This window comes from Bos grunniens, chromosome 14, assembly GCF_055505025.1.
Source record: "Bos grunniens cultivar Pamir isolate PY7600 chromosome 14, Bosgru_T2T1.0, whole genome shotgun sequence".
NCBI classification, from domain to species: domain Eukaryota; kingdom Metazoa; phylum Chordata; class Mammalia; order Artiodactyla; family Bovidae; genus Bos; species Bos grunniens.
Window position 1 is genome coordinate 71,539,118 of NC_141178.1, and position 9,663 is coordinate 71,548,780.

A 9,663-nucleotide genomic window follows, 5' to 3' on the forward strand; every position below is an offset into this window, starting at 1 on the left:
GGTGGTCTGGTATTCCCATCTCTTTCAGAATTTCCCACAGTTGATTGTGATCCACACAGTCAAAGGCTTTGGCATAGTCAATAAAGCAGAAATAAATGTTTTTCCAGCAGATGTTGGCAATTTGATCTCTGGTTCCTCTGCCTTTTCTAAAACCAGCTTGAACATCTGGAAATACGGTTCATGTATTGCTGAAGTCTGGCTTGGAGAATTTTGAGCATTACTTATACTAGTGTGTGAGATGAGTGCAATTGTGCAGTAGTTTGAGCATTCTTTGGCATTGCCTTTCTTTGGGATTGGAATGAAAATGACCTTTTCCAGTCCTGTGGCCACTGCTGAGTTTTCCAAATTTGCTGGCATATTGAGTGCAGCACTTTCACAGCATCATCTTTTAGGATTTGAAATAGCTCCACTGGAATTCCATCACCTCCACTAGCTTTGTTCGTAGTGATGCTTCCTAAGGCCCACTTGACTTCACATTCCAGGATGTCTGGGTCTAGGTGAGTGATCACACCATCATGATTATCTTGGTCGTGAAGATCTCGTGAAGAGCACGAGAATATATGCACATACTTTATATATATATATATATATATGCACATTTGCATAATCCTCCTTGTTGTGCCTATCTATATACTAAAAACCATGAGATTATACTGGCACCTCCAATTCCAATTCTACACTACAAGGTTCATTCTGGTTTTCTCTCTTTTTATATTTAAAACTCTCTTTCGCGAGAATCTTGAAGTCATTATCCTTAATGCACTTACTTGATCATTCTCCCTGTATGTAAACAGCTCCTCACCACAAAAGTCACCCTTGGCTTTTGCAGAGATCACCTGTGTACCCTGCTTGGGCTCTTATGCTCTCTTTCACTGTCTAGCCCTGATTCCTCCTGGGCATACTCCTCACCAGCCCAGGCTGTGACATACCTCTCTGCCACCACTGCTGGTTCTCTGCCCACTGCAGAGATGCCTTCCTCTCCTCATCTGAGCTTCAGTCTCCCAGGCTGGGCTACTGCTGCTGTTATTCTGCTGCATGGATGCCTTCTTTGCCCTGCCCAGGCTCTGGTGCCCTACATTGGGCTAACCCCTTCCCCCATGTGGAAATCCTTCCCTGCCCACTCAGGCTCTGATGCTGTGCTGGGATGTCCTCTACATCAGGTTTCCTAAGTCTTTCTGAACTCTGACATCCCATACCTGATTGCAAATTCTGCCATCCCTTTATGTGTATGTGCCTCTTACCTCGTTTAGGCTCCAGTAACCCTGCAGGTTAACACTCCCACATGAATACCTTCCAGAGGCCAGTCAGACTCTGACATCCATGGCAGGCTGCCCCTCCCCTGGGGCACTCCCCAACATCCGATTGGGCTCCATTCCTCTGGGCTGGGCAGCCCTGCTGGGCAGGTCCCCTCCTTACTCTGCTCAGACTTCAAAGCTGGGGCTGTGTGACTATGCTCTGCCTCTTCCACCCACAGACACCTGCCTTACTCAATGTCCCCCTGAATCACTTCTGCATTGAATTATTTGGGAGGGTAGGGCTTCCCAGGTGGTTCAGTGGGTCGAAAATATTCCTGAAATGCAAGAGATGCAGGAGACCCAGGTTTGATCCCTGGGTCAGGAAGGTCCCCTGGAGGAGGGCAGGGCAACCCCCTCCAGTGTTCTCGCCTGGAGAATGCCATGGACAGAGGAGACTGGCGGGCTACAGTGCATAAGATCACAAAGAGTTGGACACAACTGAGGGGACTGAGCATGCACTCATGCATTTGGGAAGGAACCAGGAAGAGAAAACTATTTTTTAATTATGATTTTTTAACTTTGAATTTGAAAATTAATGTGACTTTTTTGTTTGTGTGTGTGTGTTTTTGTTTTTGTTTTTTTTTTAGTTAAAAAGTTCTGGCGTATTTATCAGAACATGGTCCTTAATTTTCCAAAATGATTCTAACTTCTTTGTTATCTTGTGGTCTAAAAAAAGCGTCTGGTTTTTATAATCTTCCTAGATAGGTGTGATCTTCTGACATTATAATATTAACACCTGAAAAAGAAGTGTTCCCAGTAGAAAATAGATGGCGTGTGGAAATTAGGATGATTTAAGTAGAGTTTAATAAAGGAACTAGTTACAGAGTTATAGGTGAAGCAAAAAATCCACGAGGGATCATGCTGCATCTTGGAGGTAGTACGTCTAGACAAAATCAGCATTCCCGGGCCTTGTGTCTTTGGATCCCATGGGTGGACTGTTCCTAGCTCTCTTCTTGGAGAACCAGCAAGCTGGCGGTTTCATCCATTCTACATTTTTCCAGTTACTTTCTGTACTCAGGAGGATGTTTGTTTTCCTCTTAGAGTGTGGCTTCCCCTACTCTTATACTTTGTTCTCCCCTTTCTATAATTTCCTTACAGTCACTCCAGTTCCTTACATGTTAAAAACATAAATAAGAGAAAGAGAAAAAAAGCAACCATGACCTTCTGAGACATCTTTTTCTCTTTCTAGAATCAGTCTGGGTTTCATGGTTATTATCTCCCTGTAGGATCAAGCAAACAACACTCTGTTTTGGAATTCAGAGCTTGATAGTGATGTCTTCCTTCTGAGCACCATTAGGTAGAGAAAGCCACATAATCATTAGGAACAACCAGGGGTCCTTGAGTCAGTTCAGTTGCTCAGTCGTGTCCAACTCTTTGTGACCCCATGGACTGCAGCAGGCCAGGCCTCCCTGTCCATCACCAACTCCTGGAACCTACTCAAACTCATGTCCATCGAGTCAGTGATGCCATCAAGCCATCTCATCCTCTGTCATCCCCTTCTCCTCCTGCCTTCAATCTTTCTCAGCATCAGGATCTTTTCAAATGAGTCAGTTCTTTGCATCAGGTGGCCAAAGAATTGGAGTTTCAGCTTCAGCATCAATCCTTCCAATGAACATCCAGGGCTGCTCTCCTTTAGGATGGACTGGTTGGGTCTCCTTGCAGTCCAAGGGACTCTCAAGAGTCTTCTCCAACTCCACAGTTCAAAAGCATCAATTATTCAGCACTCAGCTCTCTTTATAGTCCAACTCTCACATCCATACATGACTACTAGAAAAACCATAGCTTTGACTAGATGGACTTTTTTTGGCAAAGTAATGTCTCTGCTTTTTAATATGCTGTCTAGGTTGGTCATAACTTTTCTTCCAAGGATTAAGTGGTCCTTAGGAATTAGCAAAGGGGTCCTTCCAAGGGGTCCTTAGGAATTGGCAAATTCTTGTTTAATTCATCATATAGAGTCTTCCACTATATGTACAGGCGATGATATGGGTATTATTATCTCTATTTTGCAGGTGAGGAATCTGGCCCCCAAAACTATGTTTTCCTGAAGACATAGCCTGTCATGACAGTTTCAGGATTCAAACCTAGCTTTGACTATAAATACATTCCTTTTCTACCATTGCCTACTGTTACTCCATCACTCTCAACTGTATATAATAATCTATAATTTATTTACACAATGAACACTCTCATGATTGCTAACACAGGTCTAAAAATAATAGCTTGTTGTGAAAACTAGGGTCATTTTGTGTCTGTGTACATAAAGAAATGACATTTTGTTGTCATAGTTCTTTTTGTTGGGGGGAGGGGAGCATCTCAAATTTCAGCTGTTTAAAATGTAGAGTGGTTGAGGTTGCTTAAACTGTCTGTGAGTTATTGGTAGATTTGGAGTCAATTTCCAAAAACTGTGAAGCATAACCATCCATATGCTAACTCAGTGATTGCTAGAGAGAAGATTGTGCTATACAAGTCTTTGAGGATTGGTGTTCACCATTGAGATGTAGGGCTCAGATAACTATTTAACCAAGAACTTGCTCTTCATTTGTAGGGAGTAAGGTCAGATGACATACTCTAGCTATAGAACTCCAGTCAAAATATTTGAGCAAGACTGTACTCTTCTGGGGCACAAGGAGGTACCCATTTTTGCCCAATTGTGGCTGATGAAGGAATGCCCTTGTTCTAATGAGTAGTCTTTGCTCTCTGTTGGCTGAGATTTTGTCAGACCTGCATTGCAGACTGAGGCTTTCCCTGCCCAGTCCTACTTCCTCCTCTTTTTGTCATTCACTGGCTCATACCACACCACCCACCCTATAAACCTCTTGCTCTTGTAACTCTGTCTCAGCACCTCATTCCTGGAAGCCTCATTTCGTGCAGAACTACTAAACAGAGTGTTTAATCTTTTATCTCCAGGGTTTACCAGTAGTGACACAAACAAAAGTCAAACTCAAGACTATTGGGCTCAATTTATCACATTGCCTGATGATATCTGAGGAAGTAAGAAGCATCATTAAATGGTTGAGTGTCAGGAATTTATAGATCTCAGCAAAACTGGGTTGGAAGCAATGGAGTGTACTGACATAAGAGTGGGTAAGAGGTTTAGTCAAAGTAGTCAGTCTAGGCCGGAAACTATGACACAACCTGAAGGAAAGTCAAAGCAGGCCAAACCTGCTTATTTCCCGTGCAGCCAAATCATTCCCATCTCCATGACCCCATCTTTTTCTATTCATATGTCTATTGTAACACTTACCAGATATTAATTAAGAAAACACATCTTTCTTTAATATAATCTTAGGTATGCTAGAGCAGCAAGCACCATGCTTTGGGGCTCTCCGGAGCTCACCAGGGCACAAAATGGGGCCAGTGCTTCCTAGGTGCTCAAAGAATGTTTACTGAATAAATTTATGAACAATGATATATGAAAGTCCCTGATATATCAGTTTCTAATTATGCATTCTAATCACATCAAATTATTTCTTTAGATTTCACAGGTGTTATTCACAATGAACTGACATTAAGGTCCTTCCAGAGGGAAGAGTCAGACTTCTCTGTTTTAGCTGGTGATGGAGTCTACTGGCAAATCCATTATGGAACAGTGGAGTCATCATGGAAGAGAGACTGGCTTGTCCCATGCGGAGTTAGTCAGGATGGATTTGCCACCAAGAGAGTCAGCAACAGCCATATCATCTTGGTATTACTCAGATCTGTAACACTGTGACTTTTGCTTCCAAGAACCATCCTCTCTTCACTAACCATCCCACTGAACACTTTTTCTGTTCATCTGAACTTCTCATCAGAAAACGTGCTTCAGATATTTGGTCATAGCACACCTTTTTGAATGTTCAGTCCTAAATCTACACAAATGCATAATATTCTGTTCTGTAAAGCCTTTATTAGCATTGCATAATTATTGAATATTATTCCATTCTCAACACTAGTACTATTAAATGATTTGAATGTATTTAATTTGCTTTTGCTTCCTTTATCTTAAGTATATTTGTTTGTAACATCATTTTCTTGGGTCTAAAGTATGGTTTTAAAAATAAAAATGATAACACATTCATGTGTGCTAAATTGCTTCAGTCATGTCTGACTCCGTGTGACCCCATGGACTGTAGCCTGTCAGGCTCCTTTGTCTATGGGATTCTCCAGGCAAGAATACTGAAGTGGGTTGCCATGCCCTTCTCCAGGGCATTCATGTGTAGAAGACTCCACATTTTACAAAGAACTACCACATATATTAGCTCCTGGGGATAAGGACAGTTGTAGCACAAATCCATGTGCATTAAGAGATTTGAATGAGTTCATTACCAAAGTCCTTTGGTCTGTTTAAGGATAGGTAATTACAATATACTTTGATCACAGTGATTATGAGACATTATTGAACATTTTCAATATGCTAAGGGATGTGAAAAATGTGTTCCAATGAAACAGATTCCTGGAAATATTTTTTTTTTTCTATAGCAGTATAGTGTATACTCCACCTGTCTAGTCATTCCTAGAGGGTGGAGGTCATAGGGCACTGTTGTCCTGGCAGACTGTGGGCTGAGGGTTCTAGGCAGATGTCATGCAGCATCCTTATCCTGAAACCAGAGGGCCACTATTAACTGCATTCAAGGGAAATGCCAGACAATCTATAAGACAAATACTTCACGCTTTACTGGCCAAGTCAATTGGAATTACTAGAACAATGATTGCTAAACCAGAATCACATGAAGCAGAGGCCAGGGTGAGAGGAATTTGGAGGTGGGTTGAGAGTCTGGGAGCAATTTCAGTGTGAGAATGCAGACAAGCATGGAGGCATTTGATCTAGTACTGGGAGCCTCTTCAGGAATACCGAAAGCCACTGTCCTCAGTCTGGCTTCACATTAGAAACACATGAGTTGCTTTGACAAGTATATAGTTGCCTGGCTCCACCTCCTAAGAGGTGGAGCTCTTTTGATTTAAGGTTGGCCTAGGGAGGTGCATCTTTTTTCTTGAACTGTAACTTTATTTGGAGCAGAATTTTCCTTAAGTAATGTTTTTAAACACCTTAGGACAAACTATTCCAAAAAGGAACATTTTATTCAGAAGGGGCTTGAGTAAGTGGTTTTTTTTATTCCTATCTTCCTATCATTATGAATATTTGCTTTATAGTTAAGTATATTCTTAGTTACATCCTTGTAATCAAATCAGGTGATGAAATTGCTGTCAGTACTGAAATATTATAGATAAGAAGTAGGCATATGTATTTTTGAAAGTTCTTCAGAAGACTTGATCAGTTGAGAACAAGTGATCCCAAAGAAATAACATTTAAGGTACAGAACTTATTAATTCTGACTGCTGTTTCATAAACACACAGGTATTTTTGATGAGTTCTTGTGAACAGTTGGTAATGAATAAAGTCAGTCTCCCCTGCTGAACTGATACAAATAAGGTCAGTGCAATGGCAGTGAAGAATTCTTGCTTTGGTCCATCTACTATTAGTGATATGTGGTATGATGTGTTCTTATAGTGTGAACCCTTGAAGGCAAGAAAGTGTTTCAGGCAGGATCTGAGTAGGGAAGAGATGATGCACTCAAATTGGGTACTGCAAAGAAAGCTTAAGTACATTTACAAGTGTGTTAGTGGGGAGTGTGGAAGCCCTAAGGAATAATTACCATCAAGGCAGAATCTAGCACTCTTGGACCTAAAGGGGAAAGAGAAGGGGAAGTTCCTGGAAACAGGTCAGGAGAGGGCTGTGACTCTGTTGAAGGAGGCACTTAGCCCTCATCCACCCCTAAGAGATGGAGCCAAGGACATAAATTATCTGACCACATCCTTTCCTTTTTTCCAATTGGCCACTGCTGCTTCCCAATCAAAATGAAGCCCAACCATAATCTAGAAGGCAAGAAAACCTATTGACTTGGTTCACATAGGTTTAACTCATAGGACACAGTAGGGAGCATGAATCTAGAAAGCAAGTGAAAGACAGCCACACAGGGACCAAAAGCATTTCATCTATGTGATCATTCCCCACGATACCAACACGGCTTATATTCTAATAAAATACAGAATTACTATGGTCAATGACCAATGAGGTTACAAGAGAGAGAGAAGTAGCATTTACTAGATATGTTCCATGTGTTGAGTGTCCTATTTCATTTTGTTGAATTTCCTAAGAACTTGGTAAGATGAGTTATTATCACTGCCATTTACAGGTAAGAAAGAGCAAGTCAGAGAGGCTGAGTGGCTTAATGAGGAGCACGTGACCAGCACATGGTAGAGTAGGAATGAGAGTCTATAGAGCAGCCCATTCCTGGCTGACTTTATATCCAAATCTCTTTGATTAAAATCATGCCACCCTTTACTCCAAACAGAAATACCAGTCATTGCTACAGGAAATTTTGTGCAATCTCCCTATGATGAGGTAGATGTAAAGATTGATTCAATTCCCTTTGTCCTAACAAAGCCTGTCCAGAGTTCCAGAAGTTCAGGGCTTGTTCCCGCCCTCACAGAGTGAGCAGTCTCATACATATTGTAACCATCTGTGGCAAGGTCAGTGCACAAGTGGCCCAAGCTTTAAAATAAAGCCATCATTTATCTATCATCCACATGTTCATTCATCTATTGTTTCATTGTTTTTATTCACTCAATAGTTCTTGTCAATGTTCTAGGCCTGGGCAATAATACTGTAAATAATTTCGAGTCTATGATCATATAAAACTTACATCATAGTGGGAGCAGACAAACCAACAAACAGCTAAATAAACAAGAAAAAGTAAGTAGTGATAGGTATTCATATATGCAGAGAATTAAAGTAGGTGATGTGATAGTGACGGTGGCTAGGTCAGTTTGCATGATCAGGAAAGGCTCTTTTGAGAGATTTGCATCTAAGCTGAAATCTGCATGATCAAGAGGATTTTCCAGAGAGGAAACATTTAGTGGAGAGGGTCTAAGGCAGGAATCCCAGGAAATGAAAGACAACTGAGAACGCTAAAGTGTGGCAAGTCAGGAGAAGAGTTGTGAGAGATGAAATTGGAGAAGTATACCAGGGCTAGAGGACACAGGATTTAGTAACCTCTCTGAGGACAATGGGAAGCCATTGGAAGGCTTAGAGCATGGCAGTCAGGTGATCTCATGCACAATTAAAAGCATTACTCTAACTAGTGTCCAGAGAAAAGATTATAGAGGGAAGGAATGGAATTGGTAAAATGACTATCACAGAGATACAGAGAAATGTTGGAGGGTTGGACCAAGGTGATGAGTGAAAGTAGATGGTCAATGGGACTTGCTGATGTATCAGATGTGAGAGATGTAAGAAACAGTTATGAAGAATAAACTCACTGAGATGAGAAAGAGTAGGGAGAGAGTAGATGGGGACAAGTGAATGGGGATGGAAATCTGGAATTCTGTTTTAACACTTAATTTTTAAACACTTGTTAGAAGCCTAAGTGGAGGTGACATTGGTAGTTAGATACAGATATCTGGAAGTCAGGGCTGAAGACACTCTTGGACTTACTGATATAGAGACCATAGGAAAGCCCTGGGACTTGATGAAATTACTTAGAAAGTGGTTACAAAGAAAGAACAGGCAGAGTCTTGGCCAGAACCCCAAGGCATTCCAACATTTTGAAGGCAAGTAGAATAGGAAAAGGAGTACGTCAAGGCTGTATGTTATTACCCTGCTTATTTAACTTCTATGCAGAGTACATCATGAGAAATGCTGGGCTGGAAGAAGCACAAGCTGGAATCAAGATTGCCAGGAGAAATATCAATAACCTCAGATATGCAGATGACACCACCCTTATGGCAGAAAGTGAAGAGGAACTGAAAAGCCTCTTGATGAAAGTGAAAGAGGGAAGTGAAAAAGTTGGCTTAAAGCTCAACATTCAGAAAACGAAGATCATGGCATCTGGTCCCATCACTTCATGGGAAATAGATGGGGAAACAGTGGAAACAGTGTCAGGCTTTATTTTTGGGGGCTCCAAAATCACTGCAGATGGTGACTGCAGCCATGAAATTAAAAGACGCTTACTCCTTGGAAGAAAAGTTATGACCAACCTAGACAGCATATTGAAAAGCAGAGACATTACTTTGCCAACAAAGGTTCGACAAGTCAAGGCTATGGTTTTTCCAGTGGTCATGTATGGATGTGAGAATTGGACTATAAAGAAAACTGAGCACCAAAGAATTGATGCTTTTGAACTGTGGTGTTGGAGAAGACCCTTGAGAGTCCCTTGGACTGCAAGGAGATCCAACCAGTCCATTCTGAAGGAGATGAGCCCTGGGATTTCTTTGGAAGGAATGATGCTAAAGCTGAAACTCCAGTACTTTGGCCACCTCATGCAAATTGACTCATTGGAAAAGACTCTGATGCTGGGAGGGATTGGGGGCAGGAGGAGAAGGGGACGAC